Here is a 20,031-nt window from a genome sequence, read left to right as displayed (position 1 = left end):
ACTCGGGATCTCGCAAAACTTTTGCGAGATCTCGCAAAACAAACTCGGGATCTCGCAAAACTTTTGCGAGATCTCGCAAACGTTTTAGCCGCATTCTTCGGACACTGGCTCGAAGCCGACCGGGCGGTCGAGGCACGATGTGCCGGGAAAGCGGTGTTCCTCCCGGCTGTAGTAGGTCTCGACCTCCCGTTAGCTTCAAGCTAATGGGAAGAATGCGGCTAAAACTTTTGCGAGATCTCGCAAAAGTTTTGCGAGATTCCGAGTTTGTTTTGCGAGATCCCGAGTTTGTTTTGCGAGATCTCGCAAAACTTTTGCGAGATCCCGAGTTTGTTTTGCGAGATCTCGCAAAAGTTTTGCGAGATCTCGCAAAAGTTTTGCGAGATCTCGCAAAAGTCCGTCTTAATTTTTTTTTCTCCCATGTCCCCTGCGGGGCTCCGTATTGTAGACTGCACAACTTTGAGACTGATATTAAAAAAATACCAAAGTAATACTACCCACTTGCCTGGAGGGTTTCCTGGGAAACTGATATGGCTGAGCATTTGATTCTCATTGTGGCCAAGTCCAATAACAGGTAGAATTTGCAGCATTATTAGAGGTTTGACACTTTTGGAAATCCAATACCTAACAGATTATTCTTTTACGATCACTTATTACAATTATCATTATGTCACTTTATCAAATGCACCCTACCTCTCAGTGCATCATTGATTAGCTTTTTAAATAGACACTCATCAAGTCAAATGTGACTGCCTTTTATACGTGAAATATGAAGAAAAAAAATCATTATCTTTACATTAATTGTTCTGAATGGATTCTGAATTGAGACCTTCTAATGGGTGACGCATCCATCTGAAGAGGTGACACCCATGCACACAAGCAAGGCTTAGATGTTATTTTAATGCTCTTCCAGCTGCTCCAACTCTGAAGGTCTGCCTGTTGGTTGTTTGATCCCACTGAGATGCCGTACATCTGTCACAGGCACGGAGATCCCACTGGGACTCTGCTGCCTCGCTTCTGTCAGTATGATGTCATCCTCTCACTCATTCACCTTGCCTTCTCTCTCACTGTCACTGCCACAATAGGTATTTTGTCCAGTATTCACCAGCCTGCATCTCTCCGCTGCCTTCCCTCTTAGTCCTCATTCTCCCTTTTTCCCTTTTTAAAAACAAATGTTTCCGTGAAGGCAGCTTTTAAACACCTTTCGCCATTTTGTAATGTAAATAAACTGCATTATAATTCTAATTTCTTTTGTGACATGTTTTTCTGTGTGTGTGTGTGTCTTTTGCTGCCACACCCATTATGCAGAGCGTGCTCCATCATTACCAGTAATAGAAAAGCTTGACTATTTAGTCTGACAAGGGAATGTGTGTGAGCATATGTGTGTGAAGTGTTTAAATGTGTGGGGCAAGCGTGAGTGTGAAAGAAATGTTGCTGTGCTGGCATTTCTGTTCTAATGTTGTTGTCATATTCTCCTCCTTATCAGCCACTGAACACATTCCTCCACACCGACAGATGCGTGGTGCATGCACCGCGTTTCGCCGTAATTTCAACTGCTTGTTTGGTAGTGCCTAAATATGTGCGGCTTGTGTGCATGTGTGTCAAAGAGACAGGGAAATAGAAGGAGATAGGGCAAAGAGAGTGAGATAAATGCATTCAGTGCTCATTCTCTCTGGGTCCAAAGCCCTTGGGTGGCACAGAACAGTTTCACTGTGTTAATCTCTGTGTAATAACTGAATCACAGAGAAAACAATAGCGCTCTCTGTCCCTTTTCACCAGCCAAAAGGCCTTGGGGGTGCTGGTTAGTCTGTCTAGTTGTGAATAAAGAAAGTGTCTGCATGGGCATGCGTGCGTGCATACACGTGTTTGGTTCAAAAATTGAAAGCCAGACACAGAGCGCTCTATCTGATCTGAATAAACTGAGCAAGGTTAAAAGATGCTTCCGCAAAAAGAAAGACACGTAAACATAGACAGGACAGAGACAACATTGGATTCGTTATAAATCCATTCCACTGTGGTGCAATGCAAAAAGGGAGAGGAGTGAACTGTGTTCAGGATGACTTTCCGAGATGCTGTGTCACGCCCAATCCATAACATTGTATCTTATTTTAAGGCATTCGGTCGCTCCTCTTTTATATCCACTGTTCCTCCGAGGTGTGATCAGGCACTTGGCATCAGCTGTTACTACAGGAGACATATGGGACGTCGGTGACTTCCCCTCCTGGCCTGATTGTGGCCTCTTACGGTGTATGTGCATGTGTGTGAAGGTAACAAATGGACAGAGAGGGGGTGGGGCTTTACTTTTATTAGAAGTTTTTCTGCTCTTTGGTCTTCTGCCTAAATCCGGGGAAACCAAGTCCTCAAGGTTATCTGAGGGTTGACTGTGTCTAATATATCAGGTCGTCTCAAGCATCTGATAGAAAGACAGCTTGAATTTTTAACAGAAGGACTGATTGCAAAAACACGATACCCTCATCTGAAGACCTCAATAACGCTAAGCACAGTGTATTTTGTTACATTTGATGAACAACCGTTGAAGTGTGTAAAAAATTAAAGAGAAATTAAAGTCCAGATAAAAATGTAAAAGGTCGATAAACTGGATAATGGAATTTAAGCAATGATAATTTAAGTAATGATTAATGATTCAATACCAGGAGCATAAAAAAGAAAATGCACAAACCTCAGTTCAGTCATTTCCACTGCAATCGAAAGCAGAATATGTTCGTCTGCAGTCTTTTGTATCTGACAGACGGCTCAGTTTTAAAACATCCCAGACTTCCCATGGGAAGCCACACAGGAGAGGCATCAGCAAGATCTCTACAGACCGACCATCAGCGGCAACAGACAAGACTCTGATTAGGTCAGACATAACATGAAAAGGAGCAGCTGGGATTGAGGTGGGTTGCGAAACGTCTTGCTGATGCAGCCGTAACTTAGAGATCATCATACATGCTTCTATCTAGATTTGATTACTCAGATTCATTTAAACTTACCTGCTGGTCCAAAACGTCTCTCTATAACAAAAAAAGCAAACACATGACTTTTATTTAAGCTTCTCTGCAATGGCTACCTTAATTTTAGAATTGATTTTAAGATTATTGTTGACTTTTAAGGCCCTCAGTGAGCTCATGCCAAAGTACATTTCAGTTCCCCTGACACCGTATTCCAACCTGGTTGGGACCTGAGCTCCTCAGCCAAACCTCACAATCCCACAATCCCATCTGATCAGGGGTTCTTTCCTGTCAGTGCACCCATTCTCCCTGAGGAGATCAGATTGCTGAGTTATATCTATGATGTTCCATCCATCCATTTTCTCCTGCTTATCCTTTTCAGGGTCGCGGGAGAGCTGGAACCGATCCCAGCTGTCTTCTGGCAAAAGGCAGGGTACACCCTGGACAGGTCACCAGGCTGTCACAGGGCTAACATATAGACACAGACAACCATCCGCACCTATGAGCTATTTAGAGTTTCCAATTAACCTACTATCCCCACTAACTGCATGTCTTTGCACCATGGGAGGAAGCTGGGATACTTGCAGAGAACCCACGCAAACATGGGCAGAACATGCAAAGAAGACCCCGGCCTGATGATGGAATTGAACTCAGGACCTTCTTGCTGTGAGGCAACATGCTGCCCATTTCTGTGTTTTCCTTCAAAATAGTTTTATTACCTTTTCCTATTGTTCATTGTTACATAATTTTCTTCAATCCTCACTTTTAAACTTTTTTTGTTTCATATTAATAACTTTGTAACTTTGTCTTTTAAAGATTCTGTATTATCATTATTATTATTGAGGAAAGTTAAAGTAACTAAGTCCTTTATTGCACGCCATGCAAAGCGTATCAGCTGAGCTAAACGCTGATGTCGCCTGGCACTGAGATCAGCTGCTAGCGGCTAATCTACCACGACTGTGGGCTGAGCTCAACTTCGTAGCCTGTCTGAAATAATGCCGTGCCAAATTTGTTACTATGGCTGCCATCTCGTACTTTCAACCTTGCTGGGTTATAAACAGCATTACTGGGATGTATGAGAAAAGCAGTATGCATGCAATTTCAACAGAAACAGAAATATGTATTTGTCTATACAACTGTATAAAGATTTGATTATTTTCATATGATTGCACTGTTTATTTGTCTAGCTGTTTGCAATAATCCAAGGCAAATATTAATATGGATAATCCCAAACTTTTTTCCATTAATCACTGACCAACAGTAAGGCAATCTGTCAAGTAAACTAAAATAATCAGATTGTAAGAGCTGCCAGGCAAGCATGAGAAAGATGTTTGTCTGATGGGAGAGATTCAAACTAGGGGATGCCGACTGCCAAACCGCTCTTCAGCCATTTGTCTTTGTTTTTGCTTCTTCTTGTCAACAGGACTGAACTGCAGCTGGTAAATATCTCTGCACATTATGAGATCTAGAAGAACCATTTATTTTTAGGAACCATTCTGCAAATGTTTAGAAAGTCACGCTACTTTCGCTTGGCATTCGCAAACACACTGAGGCACACAAGCATGCAACAATGCGCTGACTAAAATATTACCAGCCACTACAGGAAAAAAAAAAGGTAGCAGAGAGGCAGCAGAAATAACCTAGAGCAAAAATTAACAGCGTGATGAATTTTGCACAAACTGTGATGCAATTTTAATAATGTAAGAGTTGTGGATTGACTATGACTGGCTACATGGCGTTTATTAGATTTGTTTAACATCAGGTTAAACTGGATACCTCTGAATTAATGCATTTGCAAGATTTACATCAAGTAGCAGATTTTATGTCAGTCTATACAATATAAATGGCAAACACGGACATTATTGTACTTCAGCGATAAATTAATCAAATTCATATATTGTTTACTGGCCCTGCATCAGAAATTTTAGCAGACTGCATCACAATCGATTATATCTTAAAGCCACCGTTATTCCCACACCAGGATGTTAATGGCAGCTACACACACAAAAAACAGCATTTTAAATTCACATTCCCTTTGAAACAAATGAAAATGATGCCTATAGATACAAAGTTAATGAGTCTGCATATTTGCATAAAAGAATACCTGATAAAAGTAATTTATTGATTAGTGACTACCATGAAAAACAGTTATGAGAAGCTATGAAAATGAGACAAAAGAAAGGAGATTAATAATAAATTCCTATCTTGTTGTTTAGAAGAGCAGCTTGCTCTGCAAATTCTACTCCAAGGCCACTTCACTACACCTGGACTACCACTACATCCAGCATCTGAAGCCTTATTAGTCTATTCTTGATCAAACAGAATTGGTACTTTTTCTCCCCGAACTTTGATGTACACTTCACAAAGTCTAATCCCCTCCCTCTACCATCCCATTATATTACTTCATCCCTGCAGTCAGCCGGTAATATCTGCGCTGTCATAGCAACCAAACCAACAGAGCTAATAGTTACCATGGTTTCTTGACAACTGGACCTTGATGGTGCCATAATTCTTGCCTGTAACCTGCTGACCCTCAATTTACCCTGCAGTGTTTGGGACAAAGGCAGAAAAAATAGAAAATAGGTGTATGTTTTCTTAACTGACTCCTCTGGGAGACTTTTTGTGTGCATGTGTTTGTCTGTGCATGTCTGTATATCATATCTACACCTACAGTAGGTGTATGAGCGAGACACAGCATGGTGCCATCTCCATTCAGCCCCCACCAGCCAGCCAGCCAGCCAACAAAGAGTGTCCGCTGCTGGGCATGAGGCTGAGGGTGGCAAGCCTCCTCTGGGGAAGCTGGTGGAGACCTCTATGCTTCTCTGGCCGCCTGCTGTCTTACTGAATGTGCCATAATGGCAGAAAGAGTAACACTGCCTGACTAACCATGAGAGAATGAAAATTCAATTCGCTGCACAGTGTGAGAGCAGAACATCCCACGCTGTATACAAAACAGGAAAGTGTGCATTTGTGTGTATACACGCATATCCGCGTGTGAGGTCCCGATGTATGACACGACTCCCTCGCAAAATTTCCCATCACTGACCCATCAAAATACCTCTATATGAGGGGAAAAACAGGAATTGACTGCTCTTAAAGCAGGGTTTGTTGCAATACTCTCCTGGAGGAAGACATGGAAGTGATGTAAGACTTTGAAACACTTGACGAGATCTAAAAAACTTCCACTCCTGGCTCCCCCTTTCCCCTCATGTCGCAACAATTTAAGGCTTGGCGCGCTGGCGGGTTAAGAGCCTCCAAAAGATCAAAGTCAGACACCTCACTGCCTGTGGTTTCATTAGACCCTGTGATCCCAGATTATTCAACAGTTCAACTTGTCATGCATCAAGTTGAACTGTTGGTCAAAGCCATTAGTTCGTTAGTTCGTTTTTTTCTCCTTTTTTTTGCAGAATAAAATTAACAAAAACAATTTAAAATAATTCTTTCTACCCTTTGGACAAGAGATGTCATTTCTTTACAAAGACGCCATTGGGTGTGTGGGTTAGAATAAAAAATAAACCAAGCAGTGTGCCTCAGTCTTCTGACATTCTCAAATCATAACCTGTGCAATGGGATTCATAAATGGTGAATGCCATACTGTAAAAATCACAACTATCATTTATATGTGACCTTTCGCGTCTGGAAACAATAACAGTGCCCATCTGCAGAAAGCAGGTGGGCAGGTGAGGTAGCTTTCCTCTAATAAATGTAATTTTGCTCATTGCTTGCCGTGTCTGTGAAATCAATATCATTTTATTTTATCTATTGGAGAGAAATACACAGTCTCCTTTTCGGTATGAAAACCTCTGAGAGCCAAAGGTTCTGCTGAGAAAACATCTTCCATCATCCCATGTCTGCAGTGCAGGTCAAATTATCAGAAGTAATGTCACATAGGCAAACTGGAAGCAGTGCAGCAACTCCTCCACAGTTTCCTGGCAGTGGCTTCCTCTTCACTGCAGCCTGTGTCTGCACACACGTGCGTGTGTTTTTGTATGCGTGTGTGCAGAATTCCCTGGTTGCAAAGTGGAAGTGTGTTGCGAATATAGAGTATATAATCAACTGTTTGTCTTTTGGCTTTCTTGTCTTGCCTATTAGTAGCCCACAGAGAAAAGGGAGGAAAGAAAAGAGAAATGAGAGTGACAGAAACTGCGCGGCTGTGTGTGTGTGTGTGTGTGTGTGTGTGTCACGCGCGCGTGAGTTTACCATTTCTGTGCATTTCTGGAAATCAGCGAGCATTTTTTTTTCTTTCAGTCCTTTTCAAAGCCATCTTTCTGACACATAAAGACTTTCATTCTAAATCCCTGGCACAAGCCCAGAGCCAGCAGATTTTGAGCCTAACTGGCCTAAACAACAGCGAGGGGTATCTTGTCTTTGCAAATGACTTTAGTTTTTCATAAAGAACGTGCGAGTGGAATTTTTCTGGCTTGTTTAAAATGTTCCCCAAAAGCAAGCGAGTCTCAAAACTAGAAGAAAAGGCACATGCTGCACAAGCCAACAAAAGTTAAGCGTTATTACAAAATTGCAGACAGAACAAGTTAAAGACCAGATGGCATTTTAAAATACCAAGTCACCATTACTTTGTTACATTTTATTAAATAATTGTTGTCAGCAACCCACACATTTTCAGTTTCCTTATCTGAGTGCAAAGCTAGCTGTTGGTGAGAACAATCAAACCTCCTCTGCATTTCTGTTCTTCTCTAGATCAATGGAGCTTCTGTCAAGTCTGTACCATCAAACAGACGCACCCAGTGTTTTTTTTGTTTTGTTTTGTGTGTGTGTGTCTGCTACCGAGATACAGTACCTGACAAATCTCTAAACACACCCAGCAGATTCCATCCGTAATTGGTACACTCAACAGTGAGGGGTGGCTCTGCTTCACGAACATTTCACGAATAGCCTGTGGGCCACTTTTAAATCCATTTCATGACTGAGAACATTCCAACACACAAAATGTTTTTCACTCCATTTCTCGCAAGCAAGAGACAGCGGAGCTGATGTACTACTGCGACGCCACTGTGTACATACATCGTTAGAAATTCATGAGCTGCACAATATCTAAGTTAATTTATATGCGGATATCACCAGAGAGTTACTTGATGAATTATACATCGCAGATGCAACCCACAGAAGACAGATGAGTGAAATTAATGTGCACTTGCATTTCCAGAGCCCGGTCATAGCTGCGATCTGCACAGTACAGGAGACATCAGAGAGAATAAAGAAGTAACGACAAACGCTATTTATAAAGCAATTTGATGCCAAATGCGCAACAATAACTTTCCCCTTGCTGTGGTTTTTGGTTTCTTCTCTATACATTTTGAAGAAAATCAAAAACAAGATTTCAGAGTGAATCTGAGTGTGGTCAGGAAGTACGAGCCTCCAGTCAGCCTATGAATATCATTCTCCAGTTTTTCCTAAGGAAGTTTTAGCTGGCTCCACTGGAAATTAAAGAAGCTATTAACGCTATTATAATAGTAAGTTTACCCCTTCAAATCATGTAATTAATAGTAAGGTGTGAATTCCTAAATTTTCTAAGTTACACCCTCTAATTCTTCTTTTTATATATTTATATTTTGCTTTAAATCTGTAACTGCTTTCCACAAAATAACACTGTGAAATCCCCATTATCTCCTGAACAATTTGGCTTTGAACTGCCTTTCATTTATTTTCATCTTGGACTGAGCTGCATGTACATACTTTGGTTGCTAATAGAACAGTGTGTTGTTGTTTTTTGTTGGGTTTTTTTTGCCTGTCCCGTTCTTTTGCCATCAGAATTATTGTCTAAAGGCGAGGAAAGATGCCCAACGGACTTACTTTACCAAATTGACCATCCCAGCCTTGCCGTAATGGTCCATTTGATTCACCTTTTATTGTTTATTTTATTTTATTTTTTTTATTCTCACTTGCTAGATACGGGACAGACTTGAATGAGGAAAAGAAAAGGGAGAAAGGAAGAGGCGGAAAAAACAGCGGAGAAGAGGGATGGGTATAAAGGGCAAAAAAAACAAAAACCAACTAAATAAGCAGACACAAAAAAATACATATATCAATCACCTGGATCACCTGTTGAGAAAAAAAAAAAGAAAACAAGCAGAAGAAAACGAGAGCAATACAATAAACAACATCACGATGATATATGGGAATATAACAGTAAATACTAGATATTAAACATTATTGTGCAGCACATAAGATCGACAGCGCACAGTGTGCTTTGAGGTAGGAGCCAAAAAGGGTGTAGTTTGTGTGTGTGAGCACCCATGTGTACACCTGTGAGCATGGACGCGTTTGTTTTTAAAAGGTTCCTTCATGTAATGATCTGCTAGAGGGTGGGGGGGGGGGGCACTGCCCTGTCCTCCAGGGCATGAAGCAGGTATGGAGGAGATCAAGACTCCAGACATCCAGAGGCCCCCAGAACACAAGAGACCAAGGAAGACCAACAGAGGGGCAGCTGCACCACTGTCCCAGAAAGAGCTGAGGAGAGTCCCAGATGAGGGGTCACTCAGCAGCCGCGGAGCAGAAGCCAGGGGGGGTTGCAGTGACGTGCCCGTGAGCTCCGCCGGCAGCCAGCTGCGCCAGAGTGACCGAGCCCCAGGCCGAGAGGCCCCACCCCCGAAGTGGCCCGAGCAAGCCCCAGGCTCCAGGCTCCGATAAGCAGCCACCAAGGAGTGAGCCAGTGTGTTGTTGAACAAACATTCGGAGAAGGCGTGTTCCTCATCCTTTGGAAGACGGAAGGGGCAAATTAAGGCGCGTGAGAACATAACTCTTTAATCAAAAAATTTTAAATGATTAAACTGACATAATAATTAATAATAATTACGCACCCAGCTCATAATCGCTTAATTTAGAAGTAAAACTGATAATTTGGGACATTTTTTTCAGCACTTTTGCACTGATGCTCTGCACATTTTTGCAGAAGATGTTTGGAGTTCAATCAATCAATCTTTATCCCATTATCCAGCTTGGAAAACTCCAGCTCCTGCTTACTTAAAAACCTGATTAAGAAAAACTCCTCTGTAAGAGTGTGGCTTACAGACCACGTCCAGCAACACAGGAAGACATGCACCTCCATCTTCATCGACGTGCCCTTTGCTGGCAACGAGAGATTCACTCGTGTTTTAATCGAAAAACACCCAACATACATAGCCACTCTGTATACTGTTAATTTAAAAGAGAACATTTTGTTGACAGGGATACTGTATAACAAAGGATGCCCCCAAGAGGAACTGGGCATAAATAAAAATGCTGAATATCAGGATAGAGCACATGCAGCTTATTTGGAACAAGTACAATGTGTAGCTAGACAGAAAACCTGCCTTTGTTAGCTCTGGGACTGTGAAATGAAATCGAATAATGTGGACAGCAGGGGCTAGGGCTCGACTGTGGATGTAGCTCTCCAGTGTCAACACACATCAATAAACAACCTAATAAAACGCCCCATGGTCAAAACATTATTTCAGCTGCTGTTCTACTCTTAGAAATGCTCACAGCTAAATCCTCCATCTTCTTTACAAATCATGCTATGTGGTCTGCGTTGTGCAGGTGGCTGCTGCCTCTGCTGATGATGTCACCGGCCATTTTTGTTTTTCTTCAAAGTACCTCTAACCTTCTTTCTCCTTAATGTCAGCCTCCTCCTTTCACTCTCCTTTTTTTCTCTCCATTGATCCAAGGGGACACAAATGCACACACACATAAGTCCTGTACACCATAGCAATAAACTGAGAAGTCCCAATCTATAAAGGGGTCATATTTTTCTGATTACTATCTCCTTATGTCTCTGTCTTTCTTGTCATTTCAATCACATCCCTTTCTACAGATGTAAGAAAGTGCTTGACGGACGGATGGAAGTAGCCACAGCAATGCAGAGCTGATAAGGATCAGTATAGGCTGCTGATGGGTTTGTTAGCTGATCCCACCACAGGCATCAGGCATGGCATTTATACCACTTGGCCGCCCTCAAGCTTTTAAGAAACACCACTGTGTGTGTGCGTGTGTGTGTGTGTGTGTGTGTGTGTGTGTGTGTGTGTGTGTGTGTGTGTGTGTGTGTGTGGCATCAGGATTACTCAAGACGAGAAAGTAAGAAAAATCTATATGGTTTTTGGAAAGGACAGTATCTAGTTTATTACACAGTTAAATATGATGTTACAGTTGCAGCTGTTATACAGATGTAGGACAGCTGTGAAATAAACAAAAGTGCATTTAAATTAATATCAAATATTATTCTTGCATACTTCAGTAACGCTTTTTCTGCCTTGCTAGTGATTCTAGAAAATCAATATAAAATACTTAACGCTTGATATCTCAAACATCTGCACTGCTGTTAGACTGTCAGTGTTGTGTTTATAGTAAAACTACTGAAGAGCACACAACTGTGAGAAACAGACTTTTTTTACGCTGTATTTGACAAGCAGCTGCCATGAAAAAATGAAAGTGATGTGCAAACTGATTGTGACGTAAGTTCCCGTAACTACAGTAAATATAAAACCCTGACAATAAGCAGCAACATGAACCTTTGATGTTTAGAAAGAACTTACTTACCTTCCCTCATCTGCCCTGCGATCCTCTCTGTACTTGTAAATCTTCTGCAGGCCAGCCAGATGTGTATGCCATTGAGAGTGCCTTAAAGTTACAGTGTGGAATATCTCACCACTAGATGTCAGCAGCCTCTTTTTTTTCTTATCCCTCCCAATTTAAGTGCATAATCCTAAATACAGTGGCTGCTACAGGACAGAATTCTGGCTGCCGTTCATCTGTAGTGAGTATAGGCTGTCAGACTGCTGTTTACCTCAGCTATCAATATGTGTCCAGGACTTTTTATTATGGAGGAGCCTGTTGGACTTTGTGAAAGGATTCTGATGCTATTCAATGACTCAGTGAAGCTTACTTCTGTAAGATGGCAGTGATACTGAGGTCAGTTGTTGAGGATATCCTGAAACTTTCTGTAGATAGTTTTTGCCGCTGTTAGCTCCTGTCAGCCGGCGTTAGGCACTTTCTTTTAAGTGGATCTAACACTGTTGGACTCAGGTAGTTAAACCCTCATACACTATGAGAATGTAATCAAACTGTTTATCAGAGGGAAATTGTGATTTTGCATATGAATATGCCATCTGTAGCCACATACATTAAAATCCAATTACGATGACTGGCGATGTTCATCTCAGTCACTAGATTCAATATTCACAATATCATTTTTTTTCCATTAAATAACTGAAAAATTGACTCACTCTAAATTTAAGTTTACTATGTTTCCAATTTCTTTTGCTAACCTATAAATCTACCAATCCCAAATTAAAGGAAGTTTCATCCCGGAAACAAATAATAAATCAAATTAAAGCAGTAAAGTATTGTCTTTATGTTGATGTATGTTGATGTGTTTCTATTCAGATAATAGTTTGCTGTTTGCTGCACATACACAGACAATTTCACAATTTGCTTAACTTTCCATAGACTAATTTAGAAACCAGGTGATTGCCAGTCCTTGACATTCACAACCAACATTTGCTTAAATGTTGCTTAAAATGAATTTCATGAGATGAAGGTTAAAAGAACAGAGGAGAAAACACACACACACACACACACCTAACTCTTGCATTCAGGCACAGGTGTTCATATCCCATCAAACATGTTATTTCCCACTTGACAAGCAAGAAAGATAATAGTATGTTGCTGTGCAGAGAAACTATAGATGAAGCCAACAACAATACACCTCCCTGCTTCCTGCCACGCAACATGTCATTATCCTAAGTCTTTTTCTCTCCAGTGAGGCGCCACATATGCTCTTAACTGCTGCACTTGTTGCAAAGTGCATCTCTTGATATCAGACCAATATATGTCTCTCATCCTAATTTCACACCATGATTTTACCCACAGGTTCAAAGTGCAGGTCTCTCCAGGAACAAAGCTACAATTCAGTGTTTTAGTCAATAACAAGCCAGCAGAAATGACCAGGCAGGTGGTGAAACTGTAATGCAGGCAACCTCATTAAAAGAATGTCAAGGAGCCGAACAAAACAACAACAACACACACATATGCACCCAAGGACACGCAGCAACAATGAGGCATACACTCTCCACCCTCTGAACAAATACGAATCCTAATGACAAACCCCCATACATGTAATAAAGGTCACAATCACACACGCTGACACACTTGTCATACATGCACAAGCCAGCTCCGGGCTTCATTTTGGCCCAGGGAAATCAGGATGATCTGGGCTCCAGCTTCTCTTTGATGCTCAATTACCTCTGGCAGACCTGGCTAGCTGAGCCAATTAATTATTCAGCCTAGCACAGTAAAGTGTGGTAGGCACAAACACGATGTCACAGCAAGATAACCGCTGACATACGGCTCACTGTAGGGCCCGCGCTAAACACACATCGTTAGGTTTTAATATGCAGCATTTTCATTTTTGACACTAAGAAGTACAGCACGGTGCCGTCATGTGGCTTTCCTTGTCATCCTGTCATTCTGCTGGGCATTTTTTGCTTCACACTATTCTGTCACTTCTTACATTTGATGATTCCCGGTCTCAGCTTCCCTGCTTCTTCCTCATCTCAGCGCTTATAATCCTCTTTCGCTCTTCAAGCTATGCCACCAGCTCTCAATTTTTTTTCCACCACGTCATCTTTTCACCTACCTCACCTATCTTTTTTTTATCTCTTTATCTTTTTGCCACTTCCCTCTTCCCTAACCTGCATGCTTGACCCCCCACGTCTTTGTGCTTTTTTCTTGTCACATCACCCATTTCTTTTATCTTCCCTTTGCCTTTTTGACTTCTTAATTTAATTTCTTTGCTACTCTTTTGTTTTCTCATAGTAAAGAGTAAAGGAAAAAAAGTGAGGATAATGGAGTTGAGGGGAAGAAGGAGGGCAGTGGGCTGACAGAGGGAGTCCCATATGCAGCGGGCTCATTAGAAGATGGGAGGAGAGTCAGCGGCAGAGACACACTAGCAGGTATCCATACCCCCCCACCCCCCCCCCCCCCCCCCTCTGTCTGTCTCCCTCACACATATTGCTGGCTTCCTGGACTCATTCCAACACTGACATATCACTATCTTCTCTCCCTCCCTCTCTCCCTCCCTGTCTCCTTCCTGCTGCGCTTCTGAAAGTCCTGCTCTCATTAATCACCACCGCGTACAATACACAGCAATTGGTGAATGATTTTACCTTTTACCACCTACCTGCACTATGAGGCCATATATTTTTACTATATGTGGCATCAGTGGAAATCGAGCCATAAATCCGAGGCATTGTTAAAATTGGACACGTTTTTTTTCCTCTTCTTTCACAGCAAAAAGAGAAGTGAGGAAAACAAAATAGTCAAGGGCACTTAAGAAGCCTCCATGCCTATCTGATGCATGAGCTTGGCCCAGCTTTCGTTGGTAATTCTCTAGTCTCAACAACCATCTCCCAAAACGGGGAGAAGCCCCTACCCCACCCCACATTCACCTTATTTGTCAAAATGAAACTTTTCCATATGGAGTCAGAGAAATGCAAAGTAGCTATGAGCGGGTTGAAACGGGCAGATTATGCCAGTTACTCGGTCCAGCCAAAGCTGTAGCGGCTTAACCTCCAAACTGCAAATTTTCTCCATCTTTTCCCAGCTTTAATGTGAAGGTCAGCAGATGGTGAGGATACATTAACCGTGCAGGCAGGCATGGAAAAAAAAGGAGGCCGCGTCACACCATCAGAGTCTGGCGATACTATCTCAAAAAGTGCTATTCCCTGGGTAACCATTGATTTCCAGTGTTTAATAGTTGCTTTGTTTTCAACAGAAAATACTGTCAGTACCTTCCTTTCTTTATAAAAAGGCCAACGCCTCAGTGACAAACTGACGTCCTTCGAGCTGTGAGCTTTTTCGCCTAAAAAATAAACCACACTGTGCACACCTACATATAAACACGATTCGCCTCTTGTTTGCTTTTGTTGTACTCAATCGGTTGCAGCCTAAGATCAAAGGTGCATTAATACATTAATTGTATTAATTAACTGCTTCCTTTAGAAATATTCCATCTTTAGAAATAAACTTCCAAGTCCACACTTTGTGTTTAAAAAAAAAACAAGAAACGACTAACTGACCAGCTCAATAACACAGCATTACAGGCAAAGGTGATCCTATTCCTGATGGGGCAAACTGCCAATGTCACGCTGATTGATGATGAAAAAAAAGGCTACTTTATGACTGACTTAAATGTATAAACTTAACTGCAAAGTATCATTTCTAGAACATCCATCAGAAAGCCATGTTGGGTGCACAGCATTGCACCCTTGAGGGAAAGAAGAGTTATGTTTTAAAGAGGAGTGAAAGTTTAATGGTGCGGAACATGTATGTGATCTTGTAACAATCCCACTGTAATGGCGACACAGTAAAATTGTCCATTAGCGGAGGCCCATCGGTGTTTTTTATGTTATCAAACGAGCTCATAAGCATCAAGTCGCCAACACGAGCATCAAGTTATCTGATCGATGAGCACAGTGTGGCTGCCAATTAGCACCGACCCTATTTCCATGAATATGCAAATGAATTGATGCCAAGTGTATATCAACTGTCAGCTAACTGCCTGAGGCCTGAAAGGTTCTGAATTTAAGGGGACATATGGAGGAAAAGGAAAAATGTACAGCAAACATTGCATGTTTTTTCCTTCATGTTCCATATTTATCTGTCTTTTGCGTTTCTTTTCTTTTTTTGCAGAATGTATAGGTGTAAACCACACACACAACACAGCTGCCATTCAGCCTCGGGGCTTTTGTTACACCTTAAAGAGGGGCCACCTTTAGTATGAAGCTATATTTATTCAGTAACAAGCATTTAATCTCACTTTCAGTCATGTATGTAAGCAGTTCCCCGTTGAGGAGACAAACACTGTCTACTACTGTGAGGAAAAAGCTTTTTCATCTTGCCTACTTTAATATGAAGGTCAAAGGTCAGATTTAAGTGTAGAACAGAACCCCTGGACCTCTTACAGATTCATTTTCTTGTGAGTTGACAGGTGCTGTAGGTACTACTGGTGTCAGACAGTGTCTGAGCTCAGTACGCTGTCTCGCTGCCCGAGTCACATGAATTATGAAAGGTTCTGAAGCAGGTGAAGGAAAAAAGATGGAAAGTGTCATCCTACTCAGACACCTCTGTCTCAATATTCATTTTAAAGTAAGAATAGAAAGCAACATTTTATTGCTGACACCAAGATTTTACATTGCAAAGTCAACAGACAACACTTGTTATATCACGTCCTGTTAGACTTGACACACTTGGTCAAATATCAAAGCACATGTCGCTGAGAGTTCCTTTCTGCTTCTCTTGATCCTGGTCTTCACTCATTTCATGTGCACAGAATTGGCCTCGGGCACACCATGTGGGGAAAGAAAACATACCTGATGTGGTTTACAATAGCCTGTTTGCTGTGCTTAGTGAATGCCCAAGTCTGAAAGTCTCAATATGGCACTTGTTCACCTGTTCACCTGTTTATCTGTTGCATTATCGCTGCTTTGCACAACCAACTTGCACTTTCTGATGATAAAAAAAAAATCTAACTCTTAACACATACACTATTTTCCAATCTTCCCCGACCCGGCTCTGCTAAAGAGAGCATAACTATAATTCAAACTCTTCCATTCACATCAGCACTACGTATAAGGCCAGCTCATCGTGGCAGCTTGTTGGACTGTCGTCAGCACTTCATCCTGTGGATGCCTGCCAGACAGAAGCCCTTCCGTCCGATCAATAGGCACCGGCGGCTAGCTTCCCCCCTTTCCTCTCTTTCTCTTTCGCTGTCTTTCCCTCCCTCTCTGGGCGACCACAGTATAAAGACTGTTCTGTTCTGCCAGCGCAGCATAGTGATTAGGCATTAGGCCTGTGCTGCTGTGTGAATTAGCCTAATCTGTGTCCGCGATGAAGGACGAGGCTTTTCATGGCCACTGGAGACATTCACTGGACATAAAAGAAGCTAATCTTTAGAAAACTTAGAGGGGATGGAGCATGTGTCAGTATCTGTGTGTATGTGAAGGATGGAGATTGCGCAGGAACTGTTGAGAGAGTTCCCACAGTGATAGATCGTTTCTAATGCTTCTTATCCTTCAACAGTAAAAATAAATAAATACGTTTAAAAAAATCTACTTCCTGAGGATGTGCAGCTCATGGGCAAGAGAAAGAGAAATGTAATTTCTTAAAGTACTGGAAAAGTGGATAAAGTGCTGGCTGAAACAGATTGAGGCTTCCATCCATGTAGGGCGTGTGTGAAGAAAAAATATATCCCTTTATTCTTCAGTCAGTTTGAGGGGAATTAGAGGAGACTGAATTGTCACAAGGCTGCTTACCTGGCCACAGAGGAAGCTGCCTAAACCTGCAGATCTCAAAAGTTTTTTTGTTTCTTTTTTTTTTTTTTGTACTTTTGCAGCAACAGGGGCTTTGATGCGACAGAGCAAATACTAGCACCTTTTCAATCCTTGTACATCCTTATGTTAGTTGTCCATCATGCACCTGCCCAAGAGTTGACATGTAGCAGCCTGAACATGCACCCACAGCATGCCTACCAGCAGCCCAGCCCTCCTCCTGCTCTCCTCCACATCATCTGCTTGATATATTGTATGCCCTTGACAAACTGCCAGCGCCCAATCCCCCTCCTGCAAATGTCTATTGACCAAAGCACAAGTATGGCTGTGGAAAAGGTATATAGTCTCACCCATACTCTTATCTTTTTATTACCTCTGGTGAGCCAGAAACTTACAGAAAAAAGGGAGTTCCAAAAAAGAGGGGGGGAAAGTCAATTGATTTAGAAGTAAAACGCAGTAAAGTCCAGACAGCATGAAGAATATGAAAACTTTATTTCTGGTTTTGACTTTCAGCAGTCTAGCAAATGAAGAGCACCTCTATCTCTTTTGTTGACACGGTGCCTTTTTGCACCTTTGGAGTACTTTTACGCACAACCAGTGGTGAATTTAGGTCAGCAGCCAGCTGGTGCCAAATATCTGTTATGTGTTGGGTGATCTCTGCACAGCAGGAGTCTTGTTCCTGCGAAGAGCTTCACAGTAAGCTCGCTGTTAAAAGCAGGACATCATATTTAACCCAGCCAACCAGTTTCATAAAAGCATACACAAAGGAAACCAAAAGTCATCTTCACATCCCCTGCGTATTCCTCCAAAATGCAAGTCGTACTAAAATGAAGGACCAGAAAGCACGGGCGTCTGTGGACCCGACAGCTTCCACCTCTCTGCCCGATACTGTAAAGGGGAAAATAACGCGATGACTTACCGAAATGTGATCCTGGCCACTGTCAGGCGTCTCCTCGTTTCCCTACTGTCCCTGGTCCGCCCCTCTTTCAAGTCAATCCGCAGTGTGCTCAAATCAGAACGGAGCTGTGAGCCTTTTCGCTGCGTCCTGCGTCCAGAGTTGCCGGGGATGGAACAACCATTTGCCGGGATGCTGGGGCGGGGGTGCAAGGCTGAGGCATCCGCAGGGAGGAGGATGAGAGGGATGTGGAAGAGACGGGTGAGAAGGAGGAAGAGGCGAGGTACAAAAGCGAGGAAGGAAGAGAGAGAGAGAGAGAGAGAGAGGGCGAGCGAGCAGCAATTCACTGCAGCGACAGGGAGGCAACACCACCGGAGAGGAGAGGAGGCAGACAGCAGCCCTCCGTCTCGGTCTCGCGCTCACTCGCACATGCGCGCGCACGTGCAGTTCTGTGTTAATAGACAGATATAGAGCGCCATCTTCAGGTTGACGTGTGGTAGGAAGGTGTTGGGAATCGAAATCTCGTATTAAAAATCATCTCTTCTGTGTACCATTCAGTTGAAACCTCCTCCATAAAACGCCCTTTATTCCCTCGTGTCTTGTGTCCCACCATCTCCGATCATATGTATGCCCAAAACCAACTCTAAAAGCCCAAAATCTAAATGAGACCCTTAATCCCACTGCTGCTGCACACACACGCTCCATGGCAACCAAGTCCCTTTGGGGGTTATGATGATGATCACCTCGCGTCCCCTTTTCCTTTCCTTCTGTTGCGTCGTATAAGTTTCCCAACGCCAGAAAAAACTGAGTATTTCTCAGATGTGTGGTTGTATCATGAGTTAATTGTCCTGGATTGACTGAGATGAGGACTGAACCTTTTATTTCATCTTCGTTCTTTATCTGGCTTCTAATTAACTTCCACCTTCTTCCTTTCATTCTTTTGATTTTTTTTTCTCTGTCTGTTTAAGAAGTCAGTTGTGAGAAATAGCTCTAATTAGCCGGCGTGATCCTAATTTCTTTTTCAGTGTTGAAATGTCAAAACTGTATTAATAGATGTATACCACCACATCACTATTCATAAGTAAAGGCTTTTGCATTTATTTCCATATGATAAGTTTATTTCAGATCGCATACATTTAATGTGTGGCAGTATCTTAACTCTCCAGTTCGTAATATTTTATATTAAATACTATTTTTTCTTCAACAACAGTTGTGGCATAAGTTCCTTTTTTTTTCAGAAGAAGTGCAAAGAAATTAAACTACCCACATTAGTTTAATGACTTTAATGTTTGGGTCAGGATGCAGTTTGGGTGGTGAGATAAAAATAAAAATGCAGATATAAAACTCACTCTAATGAGCTGTGGGGCTTTAATGCCTGTTTTTGGTCTTTTGAATGGCTTTAGAATAGACAACATTATATATAATGACAATCTGTAGTGCAGTAGTATCATTATGTATTTACTGTGATTATTATTTTTTTAAATGTCTTGTACTTTTACCCTGGAGACAAATAAGCAGTTACAAATTGAACTGAACTCAACAAATAAGAGCTTATCTACCAATACCAGACACATTTACTTCTTTAATTCTTTTATTTGAATTTAATCAGATGGCAGAGCAATAGTCAACATTGCTCAGTCATCCCCATGACAAATGCAGGTAAGCTTGACATCATGTAAGGTGCTCTTTTATTTTATTTTATTTTATTTTTTAAATTAATTGTCAATCAAAGTGAAGGATTTTGGCCAAACAGTGACTCGGGTTATTGATCCCAAATACCTATTTTGTTTTTGTTTATTTACTGTGAGTATGTGTGTGTGTGTGTGTGTGGGGGGGGGGGGGGGGGGGGTTAATAGCATCTGCGCAA

General features: G+C 41.9%; 1 protein-coding gene across 2 annotated transcripts in view; it reads right to left on the bottom strand.

Annotated features, from left to right (window-relative positions):
* The window catches only part of ctnnd2a (catenin (cadherin-associated protein), delta 2a), a 265,825-nt gene that overhangs the window by 238,315 nt on the left and 7,479 nt on the right, over positions 1–20,031 (bottom strand). Inside the window, exon 1 of one of the 2 annotated variants that reach the window (XM_085173423.1) lies at positions 18,189–19,973. The exons of the other annotated variant lie outside the window; for it this stretch is intronic. The gene's annotated coding sequence lies outside the window, so the exon portion shown is untranslated. Of the gene's footprint in view, positions 1–18,188; positions 19,974–20,031 lie in introns of those variants that run through there. 2 annotated transcript variants of the gene reach the window in all.

The sequence above is a fragment of the Neolamprologus multifasciatus genome, chromosome 9 (assembly GCF_963576455.1).
Source record: "Neolamprologus multifasciatus chromosome 9, fNeoMul1.2, whole genome shotgun sequence".
Classification (NCBI taxonomy): Eukaryota; Metazoa; Chordata; class Actinopteri; order Cichliformes; family Cichlidae; genus Neolamprologus; species Neolamprologus multifasciatus.
The sequence above is the reverse complement of the archived record's forward strand: the minus strand, read 5'-3'. Positions and strand labels throughout refer to the sequence as shown.